Genomic DNA, 20,181 nt, shown 5'->3' on the forward strand with positions numbered 1-20,181 from the left:
TCATATTATAGTTGGATGGGGACAAAGGTTGGTTCTGCGCCACACAATTATTGAGTGTTCCGGGAATTCCATCTAATGACTTCATTAAGCTCTAGAGTCTTGGAGTGTCCCATTGGAACTGTATTAATAAAGCTGGGAAATGGAAAGAAAAGAGAAATCATGGAAGATGGCACAGGAGAGTGCAGGAGTCAGGCCTGGAAACTGTATGGGCCAATTTCATGCCATTCCCATTGGTCCGAACTTGGCCCATGGCAGCTCCTCAGGTGGAAGATAAGGAATTTGGGTGCCGGCAAGGCAGTCTCTGCCACAGGGATCTAACATATAAAGCAAATCATGAATTTAATTGAATGAAAGACAATGCACAATTTAATAGTGTCAAAATCATCTGTGATACTAGAAAAATACTGTATGATCTCTTCTCCCCTTTCTTATAAATGTAAAAATTAACAACACTTTGATGATGGTCTTCTAATTAGTATATACGTCTGGGGAATGAAATTCTAGATAAAACCCTTAGTTTTCTCTCCTCCATGTGCATGTGAAGACCATGTTTCATAAAGATTAAGCTAAGTACTCTCAAGAAAAACATTAAGGCAACCAGACCCTTCTGAGGCTTGCTCTCTTTCTAGATATAGATAGATAAGGATATAGATGTTCTGGGAGGACTTTTAGTGTTAAAAAAAATGACAAGCTTCCTCTGAGGTAGTTAGCTCAGGTCCAAAGCAGCTCCTCTTCAAAGTTATATCAAGAACATGCGAGGTCTTCCAGTTTCTTTAGCGGTCTCTTTTGCCTTTTTATCTTGCAAAACTTGAACTCATGACTGAATCCTTTCAAACATACTGTTAATTTTTGACAGGATCCCATCAAATGTCAATTTACACTTTATATCCCATCATAAGCCCAACCTGACCTTACATCCCATTTGATTCTGTGGCCTGTTTATAATGTGTTCTGACCTGTGAAAATCACCCCCTTACCATATCCTGGCATTAGGAATGCCCAGAACTGCACTAGAATCCTCTGACAGCACTCAGGAATTCTGTCAGTATTATTACTTCATCACATGGAATTTAACTTTTCATACTTTAGTGAGCATGGTTGTCAAGAATTCCAAAACTGGGATGCCTGGGTGACTTAGTCGGTTGAGCTGCTGCCTTTGGCTTGGATCGTGATGCCAGGGTCTTGGGATCGAGTCCTGCGTCAGGCTCCTTGCTTGGCCAGGAACCTGCTTCTCTTTCCAACTCTGCCTACTTGTGCACTCTCTCTCTCTCTGACAAATAAATAAATGAAATCTTAAAAAAAAAAAAAAATTCCCAAACGGTTTTCTCTGATGGTAATATGAGAAAGAGGAAGGAAGTTAGGAAGTTAAGAAGGATGGAAGGGAGGAAGGAAGAAGGAAAGATCTGCCCTGCCAAATTCACAGGATCAAATGCAGATGATACTGTTGTGATAATGTAGGTTTTTGTAACCTAATTCCATCAACTATTTTTATACTTTTGCTTTGAGGAAACAAAGCAGGTGGCAAATTGTCATACTACATTTTTTCCCCATGGAGCCTTCTGTATGTGTGAACCTATATTCCTTGGAAAATGTGAAAGATTTATAGTTAGTCAATGGAAGCACCAATCTAATACCAATCTAATTCCAGAAGTTTGAGTTCATTATTATTTAATGCCTTAGGGTACAGGAGACAATTTGGATTTAAGATATATACTAAAAGACAGTATGTTTATACATTAAAACAGACAGTTGTTATCCTTAAATTCCATTAAATTTTCAGTGTTTACTGTTGCCTTAACACATCATTAAATTATGAATACACTTATTTAGATGCCACAGACCTCAAGAAAAATGCTTTGGTGTTTGAAGGGTGTCATTATTTTCATTATTAGAAATTTTGTTAAACTGTATTCAAGTAAGATGTCCGAAATGCTTACAGAATTGATTGGTTAATTTGTCAACATGAGCATATTTTATATTAATAAACTTCCTAGTTAAATTACTTGAATACATTCTTATTTTGACTTGTTACAAATGAAAGTTTTGCACATGTTGAGGATAGATATGAGACAAGACATTCTTTAAGTCAAGAACATTACAGTACTATCAGGGAGATTATTCTGTTGAGTACCATTTGTCAGTTACTAAGAATATAATGGCAAATGAAACACTTAATTTACATGTGCTTGTCTTGTCTCTCCTACTAGGATATAAGTTTCAGAAGGCAAGGAATGTGTTTCACAACTTTCTTTCCCTTTTAAACCACTCTTAAGATTCTCAAAAAAAAAAAATGCTATGTATTTGTAGCCAACAAAATAATAGTTGAAGAAGATAAAAAATAAGTGAATAAATACAAAATAACTTTCTATAGAGAGGGATATCAATACCAAGAGAGTTCCATTCACCCAGGGTAATGTCTCTACACATACAGTTCAGGGGCAAAAGGTTCTGTTTTTCTCTAAATCTTCTTGATACATGGCTGTTATTAGTTTGCTATATAAACGATTGGAAAATCTCACAGAGGCAAGTTGCTTTTAGCTGTGAATCTTCAGACACTTTAATGTTTCCAAATGAATTCAAAGTGCTGTTAGAAATGTCATTAAGTGGTTATCCATGGGCTGTGGGATTCATGGCTTAATATTTATTTATGCACGTATTCTTTTATTTTTGGGCAAAGGGAAACAGATATACCCATTCTTTGTGACACATAGTGCAGGCACATGAAAAGATTCATTGATAACAATTTCAGGGCACATGATAGAGAAACTCATTGTTTTTCCATCAAGAAATACTCTGGAACCAGCAGAACTTGACACACTGTGAAAAGCATCCTCGATAAGGAAATACCACCGCTGTGATCTTCTACATATAGAAAAAGGGAAACAGGGAACATCTAGGTTAATATAATAATGGAAGCCTCCTGACAGAGAAAATGACCTTTAAAAAAAGGACCAAATCTTGTGCGCTCAGTCTGTGATATCTGCTTGTTCTTCCATCGATTTATCTCAGACCTGTACAGCCAGCTTCTTGCTTAACTGCTGAAAGGGAGAAAGGAATGAGTGTCCAAGGCCACCCACATTTGTGTCCAGGCATGCATGCATCTTCCAGATTCTCCATAATCCTCATGTATCATTTTCTTTTTTTATATATGAGCAATTATCTGATTTATAAAAAGATGCAACAATATTTAAAATGAAAGAAATATAAATTTCCAAACAACATCAAAAAGTGACTGTATTTAACCATACTCAGCTCACAACAGAGCAAATGGATAAGAAGAATATTCATGCTATTAGAGTTTTGTTAATATGAACTGGCAACAGAAAAAGCCAGAAAAGGAAGACAGAGAAACACCATCTTTTAAGAATTAGAACTGAAGGGCCCCATAATCATCAATGTTGTACCTATGGTTAGAAATGTACATGATGGGAACTCCAGCAATCTTCTGGATCCTTCCTTTAAGGTCCCGATCGACTGTGGCCACAATGTAACACTTGTGCTGAGTTACTCTCTGTACTAAGCAGTCATCTGCATAGGTTCCCTTGTGTGTGCATGGTAATCTTTCAAATCTTGGATTCTTGGTAATCTTTAGAGCCACTCAATACTTTTGTCCCAGTTTCTCAATTTCTGCCATTACACAGTCAGTTATACAAAGGATACACTTGGTGTAAAGACAGTCCATCATTGACTGTACTAAATCAAGTTTGGCTTTAATGGAAAAGTTGATAAAGTTGTTGTCAATCAGGATGTGGTAAGGTGGACCCAGCTGTGTGTAATATTGGAAGAATAAGCAGGAAGGATTTTGGGGGACTTCTCTTTCCTTGAGGGCACTAGAATCTTTCTTTTCTTTTCTTTTCTTTTTTTTTTTTTAATGTTTAAATCTGTCCTTCTCTTTAAGCCTCTGATCTTGGAGACTAAGCATTTGCTTCATGGTTGCATACTTTCTTGCTTTCTTTTGCTTCCCCATGTTCATGCTATACGCTTGTTTCTTTCATGTATCATTTTCTTAACAAGAAAATATAATTTTTTATTTTGTTTTTAAAAGGCACATGAAATCTTGTAGGATACTTGTTCAAATCCCTTTCACAAATGCATCATCCCATTTTATCCTTAGGACAACCTTTTAAAAGTAGCCCTAAACAAGTCTTACCCTGATTCATAGCTGAGGTAGTTAAGGAATTAAAGTGGCTCAAAGTCACTATATTCTTCAAAGTTAGCTCTGGAAGCTGAGCCTAGCCTACCAATTAAAATTGTGTTTGTGTGTGTGTGTGTGTGTGTGTGTGTGTGTGTTGTACACTTTCCTTGGAAATCTTCATACTGATTATGAGAATAACTAATGTTCTATTTTCCTTTAGGTTTTGTAGATGAGAAATGAAGGTTAAAATGTGTGTGTGTGTGTGTGTGTAACCATACCACAATTCTTTATACATTTAGCTCTGACAAAGAGTCAGAGGAAGGAAACTCCTTAGAATTAGAATATTTAGTTTATAGAATATAAAGTCAGCCATCTAAGTACAGAAGAAAAATAAGAGTTATACTGACTGCTTCTGAGAGGACATGAGAATCAAACGGTCAATGAAGTGTAGCTGTTATCAAGACCAGTTTAACTTCTCTTTTTATTTTATTGTCACATTTACAGATTTAGAGCATTCAGAACCATGCTTAAACACATTATGCAAAAGTAAGTAATTAAGTGGCTAGTGACTATAGTAGCATTTTATGTTAACTGCATCCTTAAAGTAAATGTTACCATATCCCAGCTTTTCTTGAGAATAATTTCAGTGATTTCAATTAGCTCATTTCAGTAATTTCTCACGATGCACCCCACGTGGTAGAATGTAAAGAAAAGAGTGAGAACCACTGGACATGAGCTTGAAAACACCTCTGAGCTTTCCAGTTGTAAGAACCAGGAGAGACCATATTTTGCTCCTGTCATTTCTGTCACATAGGGTCTATATAAAAATCAAATGAGACAGCATTGGTGAAATACATTAATCCAAAAGCATAAAGCATTTCCTTTACAAGGAAAATTAAAATACAGGTTGGAAACAAAAAGGATCTATGAGGGAAATCATTAAAATTAAAAGCTAGTTTAGTAAGGATTTAAAGAAATTTAATGATGTAATATAAAAACTAAATTAAAGCATCTAAAAGTAAACAAGATTTGGAAAGACCCTTAACTCAGTTATTGGCATCTAAGCAAAAATGGTAAGAACAAAGTTAATTGAAAAGTGGAAGGTGCTTAAACAGAAAATGATAAACATCAATGATAGAACTAAACTAAACACCAATGATAGAACAGGCCAAAACAACAGGAAAAAAAGCAGTTCAGAAGGAAAGTCTATACCAAAAAAAAAAAAAAAAAAAAAAAAAAGGTCACAGTTAAAGTACAAAGGCAATTATTTTTGTCCTTTCATTTATTCAACGGTACTGACCGAAAGTAGGTGTGACAAGAGTGAGTGAAGGCAATGTGCTGCTCTTGTGGAGCTTACTTCAGAGAGACAGGAGGTAGATCTGAAATAGCTAAAGACATACACATAAAATGTATGCCTCTGGCACTGCTTTTGAGACACATACAATACCCCCACCTTCCCTCTTCTCCAGACACTGCTGTAGCGACCAGCTGGATGAGGGTTGGTACCAGTTGTTCTCAGGTGCAAACCGGCAGCACCTTGCATTTGCACAGGCACGAGCCCAGTGAGGGACAGTGTGTGCCTACAGGGCCATCCTTGACCAAAAGTCTGGTCTGGTGCTGATGTGGCATTTCCAAGAGATGTCACGCTAACCTTCTCAGCAGGCCCCCTGGGATTAAGAACCTGCTGTAGTAATGGCCAACCTGACGATGTAGCATTGTCTTGACTTGCTTTCCTGTGCTTTTTGAATCTCTTCTATCATTCACTTTACAGATAAGAATCATCAAGGTTCAGGGTGCCTATGTGGCTCAGTGGGTTAAGCAGCTGCCTTTGACTCAGGTCATGATCCCAGGCTCCTGGGATTGAGCCCCAGATCTGGCTCTCTGCTCAGTGGAGAGCTTGCTTCTCCCTCTCCCTGCCGCTCTGCCTACTTGTGCTCTCTCTGTCAATAAATAAAATAATATATAAATAAATAAAATTAAAAAAAAAAGAATCATCAAGGTTCAAAGAGGTTATGTCATTTACTTAAGGTCACCCTGTTCGTAAGGAAAAACAATACTTGTCTTAAATGCCTTGCTTCAGAACTTAAGCCCTTCAATTTTTTTTTTCTTCTTATGTCTGTCCCTAAATAGGCTTTCCTTTCTCCATCCCCTCCGATAACTTCAAGACATTTGTGCCCCTTCTGATGTGAAGATGTCAGTGGTAATTACTTCTTATATAATTTTCAAGTATATTTATATGGAAAAATATTACTCCAGAGGGAAGAAGTGTAATCCAAAGGAGCTAATCTCTAATGCTAGAACTCCAGGCATCTTTATTCCTGAAATTGGACAAGTCTTTCCTTCCCTCAAATTCATAATCACAGTATGTAGATGGCCACTTAGGTAGTTCCACACAGGCCCCTATAAAGACTCCCCGGTAATAAAAATTAAAAATAATAGTCACTCCCATCTTGGGTTGGTTTCAAGTACATCGATAGAACAACTTATAGAACTGTCATATTTTAGGGAAAATTGCAGAAATCAGTGTTTCCAGTCATTTGCTAACTGAGCCAGAAATTATAATGGCATGCCAAATTAGACTGAGCTGTAAAAAGAAGATGTTCACATTATTCTTCTCTGCCCTCACAATATGCATAAGAAGCGGAAAAGCCAGTCATTTTTTTTTTTTTTTTGGCCTTACTAAACTTTTTTTTCAAGTCTTTTCCACTCTAGGAGATACATTTTTGCTTCATTTATTTTCCTTGTACCCAATCACCTTGCAGCTGTAATACCTTGTGGCCCTCTAGACAAAGTGGGATTGGACTCCTTTCTGCTCACTGAATGATGGAAGGAAATATATAGCTGAACTCTTTACCTCCACCTTATCCCTTCCCCTGTTGCATTTTTGAGTCCTCTGTGTTTTATAAAGTTCTTCAAAATAGAGAACATGCCGCTCATTTGGCAGAGGTGATAGAAATAGGGCATGTTTTGTTTGTTTGTTTTTTCCCCTGAAGTTTCTCCTTGATGAAGTTGCTGTCTGGTTTGATGTGAGAAACATGGTCTCTCACTATGGAGGCGTCCTTCTGCCTGTTAGGACGTTGCTGGCAGCTCTGGCCATGACGGAGTCCCCTAGCCTCCTGCTGGGAAGATGACATGCAAGTGACCTACTGTTTTCTGGCATGAAAAGGGCCTCTTTCATGCAGGCCAGAGGGCAGTAACCAAGGGAGGAATGTTAGAGCCATGTTTGAGACACAGGAATGGCACAGACGTGACCAGTTCCTTAAAGTAGAAAACCTGAAACACATGCCCCAGCCGATGAGCATTTGTGTTCCCAAATCACAACCCTTGAACTCAAAAACATTCATACCCAGAATTTACTCTAGGGACAATCCCATGGACTCTGGGATTCCAACAAGGAATCAAATGGCATCCTGTCCTTAAGAGATTACAGCAGCTAAAGATTTCGTAGACTGGACTTGAAAATTCAGAATGCATTTTGCTTTATTAAGACCATTAGGTTTGAGGTCTGGTTTTAACATATTAACCTATAATAGTTGCCTTAAACTATAAAGAAATTAAATAAACCTCTAAGGAGAATTTAAGTCTAAATTCCATATTCTGGCAGGAATAAAAAGATGGAAGAAGGTAATTCCATTTTCTTTTCCTGAGCTCAAGGCCAATAAACAAGATTTAAAATGATAGTTTATCTCAGAACACAAAGCCCCAATTTCATTTTCCACTATCTTCTTCCTTCTTTCTTATGCTAGTACAGTTGCCCCAGAACTCCTCTTTGGAGAACAAGACCTGTATCTTCATGATACAAAATTACTATTCTCCTTCTTCTTTCCACCAAAGTCTCCAATTTTCACAGAGTAGCTAGTCTCAGTTGTACATGAGGGGGAAAGTAAGTTGATTAAGCTGACTCACTATAATATGAATGATGGATGGAAAGTTTGATCTCCCAGAGATATTAGCAGTTAAGTGTATATTCTCCCTCATTTAACTTTTTACCTCAGTGATTCTCAAACTTGTGTTGGAGGCATCATACGCCTTTGGAAGGATTCAGGTTTTCAAAGACTTCTGAAAATAACTTCTCTCCACCTGCAAGGGTGAGAAGCACTGTCCTAGTTCAGTGACTCTCAAGGCAGGGAAGTGGGGAGCGAGGAGGAAGATGTCTGGCAAGATGGCGAGGCATGTGGAAATTGTGCCAGTGTGTATTTTAAAAAGATTTAAGCAATAATGAAGACTAACCTCACATTTTAAAAAAAGGTACAATTTCTATAATCCAGATTATATACAGTAAAATTTTATTCTAAAAATCATAAAGAATATGTAAAAATGCCGTAATTCTCGGGTAAGGAGATGTCTCTTTAGGCATTTATTGTGATACAAGCCAGTGTTGAGCATCCATCTGGTGACCGGTAACTTAGTTCATATCAAAGTGAGCTGAAGCAGAAGTGCCCAGAAGAACCAAACAGAAGTCCGGTGTTTGGTTCAGAAAGCCACCTGGACCAACTCTGGCTGGGACTCTAGAAAGCTGGGATCCATGGGCTCCATAGTTTCTCCCTTCAATGATTGTAACCACCTAAAAGAAACAATTCAGACCACTCCCATAGTGGCCATAGCATTTATTCAACAGTATACTGAATATCTATGTTCTTCATAATTCTAGGCACAGGGAATACATCCTGTTCTGTTTCCTGGGCTTCACAGACAAAGAGAAGTGTTGGATGTTGATAGGTACCACGCAAAAATGTAAGCATAAAAAAGTGATATAATGGGAAAAGTGATATAATAGGAAATGAAAGGTGTGAGAGTGGGGATATTTTCGTTTACCTGATGCCTCAGAGAGTAACATGGGTGAGACAGGCCCCATCTGAAGCTACGTAGACCCAGAAAACAAACCCGTTTTTGTTCCAGATGCCATGGGATGACATGGGTGAGGTTTTAGTAGGGGACTAGCAAGCACTACTATTTAGGAATGACTCTTTATAATTAATTAAATACTTACACATCAGTGCCTGCTCAAATAGTATGTGGATTCCTTGAGAGAACACATCCCAGAAGACCGGGATTATCTTACTGTTCTAGAAAGTGGTGAAGCCAGTGGAAAACTCAGCTTGACTCTTTGGGCCAGTGTCATCAAGCCATGCTTTGCACGCTTGAGCTGCATTGTGCATGAGCCTCTAAGTCTTCTGAGACTGAAAACTCTCTACCTATTTAGCATGTACACTGCTAGTGTCTCTGAACTATCTGAACTATCTTGTGGGCTACCCGCTTTACTATGATCTTCTTTTGGAGTACTTTTAATGGATTTTAGAAGAGTGTTAAATCTCTGCTTTGTAAAGCCTTATTCCTATCCTCAAATTATCTTAATTCATTACCTTCTTGCTATGATAGTTTAATTGAGTGTAGGATATAAAGCTAATTTATTTCACATTTTTGCTCTTAATAGTTTTCACTTTCTTTATGGAAAAAGTAATTACTGAATTTTAATACAATAACTGGAAATTACTTTTTCTAATAACACATATTATCACGTCACCATCTGCAGAAAATACTTTGAAGTACCCCCAACTTTGGGTTACTGGAAATGAGCTTAAAATTGTTAATGCTGGAAAATCACTAATTGGTTATCTCAGTGCTGGCCTCTTTATTTATTTTGAAATTATACACTTGCCCATGTTCATTGAGAGTAAAATGATAAAATATAGAAAAGAATAAGTAAATATAATCCCAGCATTTAAATGTAAGTATGATTGGCATTTGGTTGGAAGTCTTTAATATATATTTCTAGGTACATATAAACATATACACGCATAAATGCATTTAATACTGTGCTGACATTCTTTTACTCATATATACTCTATTAAATTGAGCCATTTTCTTAAGTCATAGATCAATTACCAATTATTTAAATATGGTTCAACATAATATAACAATTTACATATTTTAAAATATTTTATTTTTGAGTTTTCAGTATCTTGAGAAATGCAATTTATACACAATCCAGTGTTTATCTAAATCCATGTAAATAAATTATATTTGTAAACTTGCCTAATAATTTCTTTTGGATCAGTTCTCCATAGTTGAACTGGTGGGCATGGGAAAGAACATACACATTTCTAATGGATGTGATATATATTTCCCTTACACTTACTTGTGCACCAGCAATATATGAGGTTACTCACATCCTCAGCAATATTATTATTCTTTAATTGGCAAACTTTTTAAAAATTTTTTCTTTTTTTTAAGAGAGAGAGCGGGAGAGATAAAGTATTAAGAGACTTAATCTTAGGGGCCCCTGGGTGGCTCAGGGGGTTAAGCGTCTGCCATCAGTTCAGGTCATGATCCCAAAGTCAAGGGACCAAGCTCTCATCAGGCTCCCTGCTCTCCTGAGAGTCTACTTCTCCCTCTCCTCCTCTCCCTAACCCCGTTCGTGCTCTCTCTCTCTCTTCCCTCAAATAAATATATAAAATCTTAAAACATACACACACACACACACACACACACACACACACACACACACACACACTTAATCTGATGCAGAACTTGCCCCCATGACCCTGAGGTTATGACCTATGACCCAAGCCAAAATCAAGAGTTGGATGCATAACCAACTGAACCATCCAGGTACCTGTTTTATTGGCAGTCTTGTAGATAGAGACAACAAAAATCTATTCATTTGCATTTCCTTGACTTCTTAATCAAAACAGTTCACCATTTTTCCTAATGTTTTTTCACCATACCTGGCTCTTTAAATTTGTTTGAGTGGCATCTTTCCACAGGCTGCCATGGAGCCACATACTTTGTTCCATTAGCAAAGCATTCTCCAGGCAGGATCATCCCTAAGGATAAGAAAATGAACTAAGCAGGTGTCATGGGACAGTGAGATAACTTTGGGGGTGAGAAGGGGTTCATCATTGTATGTTTGGTAATTTAGTTGTGGTTTGAGGGTCACTAAAAGTCAACCAGCCCACAATATAGATTTTACCAGGCTGTTCACAGATCAGCTTCTCACGTTCTCTTTCATAGTCCAGACAGTAATTGAAGACAGGAGGTAAATGAGCAGCTGTAGCATTGCGGAGGACCTTGTTACTTAGTGAGGTCCTGGGATCAGCAGCATCACCTGGAAGCTTGTGAGCTATTTAGAATGGATGTGCCCCCAACCTTGAGATTCAGAATCAGCATTTTAACCAGATCCCCAAAGCAGTCTTACGCATCTTAAAGTGAGAGAAGCCCTAATTTGGAGATAAATGTTGCAGAACCTGGTGGTAGGTAAGATATGGGAAGTGAGAGAGCCATGGGAAAGGAAACCATTGAGTTTCAGTCTTCCTGACAAGGAAAGGTAGTGTTGACTCTACCAGCAGCTGAGATGAGAAGTGAGCTAATGGTCCAAGGAGGTGTGATGAACAGCAAGAGAGCCTGTGGGCCTGACTCTTTGTGATGCAGAATTCTGGAGATGGGCAAGAGCCCACGGGTTGGATTAGTTTGTCTCAGATGTATTGAGAAATGTTTACATAATTTTGTTGACATCATTAAATGAAATGATGCATTTCAAGTGCTTACATGATGCTTAACATGTGGCATGCAGAGAGCCAGTTTTACCTCTCACTACAGTTAATATCATTGCCAGTATCTTTGTTGTATGTCAAGTAACTGGATCATTCAAGGGAACTATGCATACTGAAGAACACTGTGCTGATAAGGGTGTGGTGTGATTATTTAAGCCACCTTAGTTACTAAGGAAAGAAAAAAGGAGAAAAAGAAAAGAAAGAGTTGTCACTTTTAAAAAGCTCAGCAGCTGAATATCCCCACATCAGCACTTAGTGGATATGCTTGCAATTAAAGCCATGGTGTGGAATTCCTGATTACTCAGCTTTTGCAAATTGAAGGGATAATAAATAACACAGGAAGGAAAACGGTTACTTCTTCAAAGTTGTATAGAAACAAACATCTAATTTTCATGTTATGCTTGTTTAATTAGGTAATTTACTGTAACGTATTTATCAGACGAGAGTATAGATAAGAAGAGGCTCTTTTTCTCCTTATATCATTTTATGAGTATTAATTTATACTGCACAAAGGGACTTGCTGATTCTCACACAACGCTCCTGATGATTGAAATTTATAGACAAAAGACATAAGAGTCAGTATAGACTATAAAAGGACAAAGAGAAAAGGAGGGGAGAAAAAATGCATTCAAGAAAAATGAAGAGTTACAGAAAGGGAGTGAAGGCTGTTTTTTTATGGAAAAGGAGTGAAAACGCTGTTTGCATGTAGCAGCCAATTCATGTTCACCGAGTACAGAAATCTAGACTCAAGGGTGAGGTCCCACCAAACAGCACAGAAGTCTGGCATGTGTAATCTAGCTTCTCTGGGATTCCCTTACTTCATCCCTGAGTAGGGAGCCTCGGTTCAGGTCACCTCTGAAGTGGAGAAATCCAACATTATCCCCCTTTTTTTTTTTTTTTTTGTAAAGATTTTATTTATTTATTTGGCAGAGATCACAAGTAGGCAGAGAGAGGCAGGCGGGGCAGGGGAGCAGGCTCCCTGCTGAGCAGAGAGCCCGATGCAGGGCTCGATTCCAGGACCCTGAGATCATGACCTGAGCTGAAAGCAGAGGCTTAACCCACTGAACCACCCAGGTGCCCTAAACCAACATTATCCTGTCTTGTTTGGGGTCAGAGCAGCTTTAATCAGACTCATCCACTGAACCAGCTCTGTGAATGTGATCGAGTGACACCTTTGCATATTAACAAACAAGTGAATGCTAGACTCCAAAAAGAGTAAATAGTGCTGGTGATATTTTCTGGAGAGCTGTTAGAAGGTTGCCGCCAGAGAGGAGGTGAGTACTGCTTTGGGCCTCCTCTATCTTTTGCTCTTCGGTCCCTCCGATTTTTACTTTTTACTTGGACTTCCAAATGAGAGTTTGTTTACAAATAGATTTCCTCTGAAAAAAAAAAAAAAAAAGATTTCTTCTGGAAAAAAAAATTGAAAACTAGATATGTATTTCAGTGTCTTATATGAAGAAATACTTCAGGTCTTCAACTCTTGTGAACACACCTGCTATCTGACATCACTTGAGGAGAAGCAGATGACTATAGATGACTGAATGGACATTACGGCTTAGGTTAATGACCAATGAATATGGTCAACAGAAAATAAAGGACAGTTATTATTCAAATGGAGGAAAACACTAAAACCTTGCTGTAACATTCAAATATACATATGTGGCAGGTATATATATTGTAAAATGCAAAAGGTTTAAGCGTTATAACTATAATTCAGAAAGTTAGGAAACAATTGATAAAATGTTCAACTCTGGCTATCTAAACACTTACATCATTGATGAATCTTTTTCACTTTTCATCTTGCATTTGAGGACACTCAGTCATGTCTTCAAGTTATCATGCTTCTGTTGGTTTCTTTATGAGGTATAATTGTCAACAAAAAAATCAACAATTTTAAATTCACGTATTTCCTGACATTTTGAATTAATTGGTAATTGAGATCTATTCTTGGTTGATATTTTGTTTTCATTAGGTACTATAAAAGAAGAGCTGTGATTATAAGTTGTGGATAAAAAAAAACAATCAAATCTTTAGGATGCTGGTTCAGTATGAAAATACAATGCATTAAGCACCATTAGAACTTGATGTTATTAGCAATAACACAGGGCTTGCAATGGTGAGATGACCTATAAATAAGATATCACTCGACACTGTGCCTACTTTGAAAAGTTATGCATGATCAAATTAATTAGGAAATGATCAAATTGCCCATTACAGTTGTCGTTGGTACACAAAATCAGATGTTTCCCAAAGAGATATAAGTAAACCTATTGTGCAAAAAGAATTAACATAGCAGGCTTGTATCTGCTTAGTCATGCTTACAGGTTGGCCTTTGGCTGTCACCTGGGGACATGGATTTTGAGAGGGTTATTCCCCGGTAAAAATGGGTCATTGTAACTACAGTGTTTCTGCAAACAATATGCTTATGCTGGACACCTACTTCCTTTCTGGGTGCCTAGAGTTTTGATAGATGCTACGCAGAGAGTGCCTGTATGACCAGCCCCCAGTGAAAACCCTAGGAACTGGGTCTCTAATGAGCTTTTTCTGGATGACAACATTTAACATATTTATTGCAACTTGTTGTTGGAAGAATCAGGCATGTCCCACGGGACTCCACTGGGAGAAGACTCTTAGAAGCTCATACCTGATTTCCTCTGGGCTTTATCCGTGTACTTTATTTTTGTTGATTTTGCATGGTGTCCTTTCACTGTAATAAATCACAGCTGTACGTATGACTAGAGTCTTGTGAGTCTTCTCAACCTACCACCTACTTCCAATGCAACTATATATATATATATATATATTTTAAGATTTTATTTATTTATTTGACAGACAGAGATCACAAGTAGGCAGAGAGTCGGGCAGAGAGAGAGGAGGAAGCAGGCTCCCTGCTGAGCAGAGAGCCCGATAAGGGGCTCGATCCCAGGACTCTGGGATCATGACCAGAGCCAAAGGCAGAGACTTAACCCACTGAGCCACTCAGGCACCCCTATATTTTTTTTTAAATATTCACTTAAAGAACAGATACTAATCAGCTGCTTACTGTATATTGAGCTCATTTTGGGCTACTGGCGATACAGCAGTGTTCAAAAGAGATATTGCCCTGGAAAAACTTAAAAATGTCATAAATTATTGCAGACAGAATGCTGGGATGTCCTACGTGTTGATTATTTGGGTTCCATATGCTACTTTGGCCATCTACAAATTATAGTCAAGTTAGCAGTCAAATTAACAAGATCATTTCTAAAATAGTCCTTCTCTTGAAGCATGCATAGACTCAAGTTTTTACTTCTGATACCATGATAAGGCCTTCCTTTTTCTTCTTTTCAGTACCAATTTGTTATAACCAAACTTTGTAGTTTTTCCTGGGTTGTTTTATGATTATTCTCCAGTGTATCATGTGGGTACACTACATCTCTCTACTAAGTTGAAAGCAAACACAACATATTTTTTTCTTTCTCTTTCTCTCTCTTTTTTTTAATCCTAAGGTGGCTTATTCTGGTATCCTACAGATAAAGTATGCTTCAGAAACATTTAATATTTTTAATGTTTCCAATGTGCTAAAACTATCACTGCTTTTCTACTTTTGAGTTTTACCTTTAACCTCATGGCCATCACAGGTCCATATTATATTTTAATTTTGGGTTTTTCCAAAGGAGCAGTGACTAAAGGGTAGCATTTTCCCCTGGGACTATCAGTTATCCATGTCAGGTCATTCAGCCTTTGTCCAGCTGTGGCTTTTGGTCCCTGAGCCACCACCAAATCCATGCATCCTTAACAATGTGTAGTGCTCAGAGAACTTGTCATTTCAATCACAGAGTCACGAAGGAGCACCACAGATGTTTGGCTCTAATGAGACAGAGTTCATAGACACAACCACTTTCACACAGATTTCACAGAACTGAGCAGTTCAGAGAAAGGAAAGGTTTTCTGTTCCATTGTTGTTGCTTGTCTGTGTACCCCATGATCCAAAAATAATCATAGGCTGAGAGGTTAAGAGACAGCAGTGAGTGGCAGGTTGATGGGGGCATTAGGGAAGTGAAGGCCTGGAGAAGAGACCTTCAGTCACTTGTCAAAATGATGTGGACAAGTTCTTTACCTAAATTAATGGGTAAATGTTTATCTTTTTCAATAATCAGGAAGTCTGTTTCTCTTCTATGGTAATTAATCCCTAAACAAATGTTATGATTTCAGGTATTGCCTCCTTTTCTGGTAATTCCATGTCATTGGGTGAGAGACAAGAGCGGCATATCTTAGAATAAGACATTTAGATCAATCACTGCTTTATTGGGCTTTATTTATAAATACATTCTCAATCTTAAGTCAAAATTACAGTTTCTAATTACTTTTTTATTGGCATCATTAAACATTGTTTGGCCTCAGAATGATGAAATGGATTAATTATATGTCAGAGAATGATAGTGCAAGTTCTAAGTACATTGCCTGAGGTATATATCACTACTAATGATCTGGAGTTGTACAGTAGGCATTCATATTTTTGTTCCTATGTTACTGTCAGAGTATTTTGTATATATATTCAATGACCTATGCTTTACTGGCCTAGCCTAGTATTGATTTGGGAAGAAAAAAATATGTATATATATGAAAAAAATTGTCCCAGTATTGTTTGATTTAATGAAAATTGAATTCAAAATTGTTAAAATATAGAGCTTTTTTTTCTCTTGGGTAAAGAAACCTTTATGAAGAATTTACAGTGAACCATTAAAAGCATGATAAGAAATTGTGGCTTCAATGTGCCTGAAGTCCTTTGCTCCTAAGTTAAGTATAGTGCACTACTATAAATTTGCAAGTGTAACATTTCATGCCCATTGCAGACATTTTATAGGTGTTTGCAATGGTTTGATAAGTTATCTAGCTGATCTCCTGTTACCTGATATAGTCTCAGCCTGCTACCTCTCCACCATTTTGACTCCTCCCCTGCTTTGCAGACATTTTAGATACATACCCCAATATGAGAATTTTGCCCCCTGAATTTAGGAAAAGTATTTTGATAATTATAAATATAAATGTCTATTTCCTGTATACAAATGATAAATTTATTTATGAGTACATATATTCCAGTAGTTTGGCCAACCTGACTTAAGTTGGAATGCTTTGGCCAGCTAAAAGCAAAGCCTATTTTAATGTGTAACTAATGGACTTCAGTCTCAGGGAGGTTACTTTCTGAATGCTAATAACCCTTTCTTGGCTAGGTGCTGTAGTGGTGGCAGGAATAGGCAAAGTCTTAGCTGCCTTGGTCATAGAACCCTATTTAATGAGATACATAGCTAACCAATCCAGATACCTAACAGAATAAAACAGAGTTAGAAACAAAAAGCAAGTCAAGATTAGTTTTCTGTAACCACCCCCCACTGTACTATGCCCGTAAGAACACTAAACTAGCAACAGAGCCCAGAGTTCCCTGCTTCTTTGATTAATTTTAGGTTTCATGATTAATGTCCCACCAGGGACCCACTAGCCTCCAACCTCCTTCCATAAGTTCGAAGGCCAGAGTGCTATTTCTGAATCCACTAGTTGGTGTTTAGTGGTAGAGTACTCCTTTCTTGGGTCCTGACCTCTTGCTAGCCCTAATTACCTTGTGAGGCAGGCAGTGTCAAGCCAAAACCTTGGGGACTTGGGCATCAGAGTTTCTGGGCCTCCATATTAGTCATGCTCTTTTCCCCCTGGGTGGTATTGGGCAAATTACTAAACTATTCTGAGCCTCAATTCTATTTTTAAAATGAGAGTTGACATCCCAGGTAATGCTGGAACATTCAGAAAAATACCTATGCTGAAAAGCAAGAAAGGAGTCAATAAATATATAAATAAATAAATACATAACAAAAGGATGGTAGTATGTCAAAGGGACACAGGAACGAATGCGGACAAGCTCCTAAAGACCAAAGCAGGAACAATATGAACGATAAAATTAATAACAAGACACTAGATTGCAATTCAAACCATAAAATAAATATACATGAGTTCATGCTGATATAAACAAATGTTGAATAAATAAACAGGTCGGGAAAAATGGCAAATCATCCTTGCAGGAGGATCCCACACAACAACATGGGTAAAAATGTTCCCTCCAGGAAGTGGAGTATAATTCCCATGCCTCACTCAAGGAGTGAGGCCTGGACTGACTGTCTCGAATCCACAAAAATGTAGTGGAAGAGGAAGGGAAGTGTTTTCTTACAGCGAAAAATGCAGCCAGATATTACTATAACCAAAATGATCAAAGTTAACATCACCCGTGTAAGTCATGTTGATATCACGTACTCCCTGATATAACATGGAGAAGAGAGCCCGTCCCCTTTGTGACATTCTTCCCTCCAAACTCGTAACCTAAACTGATCAGAAAAAACACCCGACAAACCTCAGGCATGGGCCCAAGGAGACTACCCGGGTTCTGGAAGTTTCTTGCTTCTCACTCTGGATGCCAGTTAAGTGTATGTGCTCACTTTGTGAAAAGTCATCTAACTGGTCAATTCGGATGTGCTCATTTTTTTTCTGTCCATATATCATACTTGAATTTTTAAAGTTTATGTTAAAAAAGAGATGCCAGGAGGGAATAAGGAGTGCAGGTTTAGAGTTCACTGAGGAATCAGGCCATCTATCACCCCTAAATTTCAGTTTGTATTCTACTAACTGCCTTAAAACTCACGCCAGCCCCTTCTTAGGGTGATCTATAGTGCAGTGTGTATACACTGTCCTTCAGATGCTGGTAGCAAGCAGGACTCGCAGTGAGGCTGACTCATTCACTGGGTCATACCGTAACTCTCTGGGAGCCGACTGTCCATTCTGATCACTTTGGAGAGCAGGAGGGCCTGGGATGGAGACAATACCCACTCACAGACGGTAAAGACACGGCTCTTAATAACTTTGTGCTAAGTCTACCTGCCTGGATCCCTGTATTTTCTTTCAAGCCTCAGTTATTTTCAAAGTCTTTATGTCTGGCCAGGAAAAAAAAAAAAAAAAAGTCATTTCCCCCTTTTGGAGCAATTCAATCAGAGAATGGAGTGCTCATTTTTTCACCTAACTTGAGGTTTGTCGGTAAGCAGTGGCAGGCAACTAGAAAATATTGCTATGGCACAGAGAAAAATACGGTAGTAGGTTTTTTTTTTAATATTTTATTTATTTATTTGACAGACAGAGATCACAAGTAGGCAGAGAGGCAGGCAGAGAGAGAGGAGGAAGCAGACTCTCCACCGAGCAGAGAGCCCGATGCAGGGCTCGATCCCAGGACCCCGGGATCATGACCTGAGCCGAAGGCAAACGCTTTAACCCACTGAGCCACCCAGGTGCCCATGGTAGTAGATTTTGACTTAAAGACACTACTCACTTAGAGCAGGCTCTCTCATAAGAAATACCTATTAAGTAGCTTTAAGATCAATTGAAATAAAGAAGCAGAAAAAGAAGTTTGTGGGGGTGGGGATGGGGCAGGGGGAGTGAATGAGGAGTCAGCAAATGAGCAGGTTTCCATTTCAAATTTAAATTGGCAGCTGGCACTATTTGAATCATCCTGCATTTAATATAATTTGAATGGGGTAGATGATAGTGTTGCATTTTGAAGAGACGAAGCAAAACCTTGAATATGAGGGATGTACAAACCTCTGTTATTCCGCTTTGCTCAATTGGACACATTTTCCTCCACTATGCTTAGAAGAAAACGAGCTGTAGGTACTTCACATGTTTGTTCCTCATCAGCACAATGCACAAATGATGTAAGTCCAAGATTCAAACCACATGCTATGTGGCTGTAAACTATTAAGTGAAATTATTGAAATAAAGGGCCAAAAGGAAACTTTGGACTTGTGATAAACTGAAAGCAAACGAGCTATATAATGTGGACATTAAACTGGGATTCAAAGATGATCCTTAATAATCAAGCGATCATCCTAGTAAGGATTAATCAGATAGGAATGATGAAAGCAAAAGTTAGTCCATATCAGAAATATTTAAAATCACTTTCTGTAAACCCACGAGAATGCACTTTATTTCACTCAACCATTGATTTCGTACATTTATTTATTTTTATTTTTTATTTTTTTTAAAGATTTTATTTATTTATTTGACAGATAGAGATCACAAATAGGCAGAGAGGCAGGCAGATAGAGGAGGAAGCAGGCTCCCTGTTGAGCAGAAAGCCCAATGCCAGGCTCGATCCCAGGACCCTGGGATCATGACCTGAGCCGAGGGCAGAGGCTTAACCCACTGAGCCACCCAGGTGCCCTGATTTCGTACATTTATTTCAATTAACATTTTGAATACACAGATCTCAAAAATACAGAGGCTTCCCATGCAAGGAATAGTAAGATTAGGATGGAAGATAAGTCAGAGAACAAAGGGATGAAAACCAAAGAATTTCATGAGCAAGACATTCTGACAGGCATAAGGACACCTGGTGTCTCAGACACGTGCTTTGCATTTCATTGTCTCACATGTGAGGGAAGGAACTGATAGGTATCGGTCCTCTAGAGAGAATAGGCACTT

The 20,181-nt window shown here is 38.2% G+C and overlaps 1 protein-coding gene and 1 pseudogene across 2 annotated transcripts in view; one reads left to right on the forward strand and one right to left on the reverse strand.

Annotated features, from left to right (window-relative positions):
• DPP10 (dipeptidyl peptidase like 10) overlaps positions 1-20,181 on the forward strand; it is a 1,361,251-nt gene that overhangs the window by 365,702 nt on the left and 975,368 nt on the right. The window lies entirely within an intron of this gene.
• LOC116596741 lies at positions 3,368-3,967 on the reverse strand (annotated as a pseudogene).

The sequence above is a fragment of the Mustela erminea genome, chromosome 8, assembly GCF_009829155.1.
Source record: "Mustela erminea isolate mMusErm1 chromosome 8, mMusErm1.Pri, whole genome shotgun sequence".
NCBI classification, from domain to species: Eukaryota; Metazoa; Chordata; class Mammalia; order Carnivora; family Mustelidae; genus Mustela; species Mustela erminea.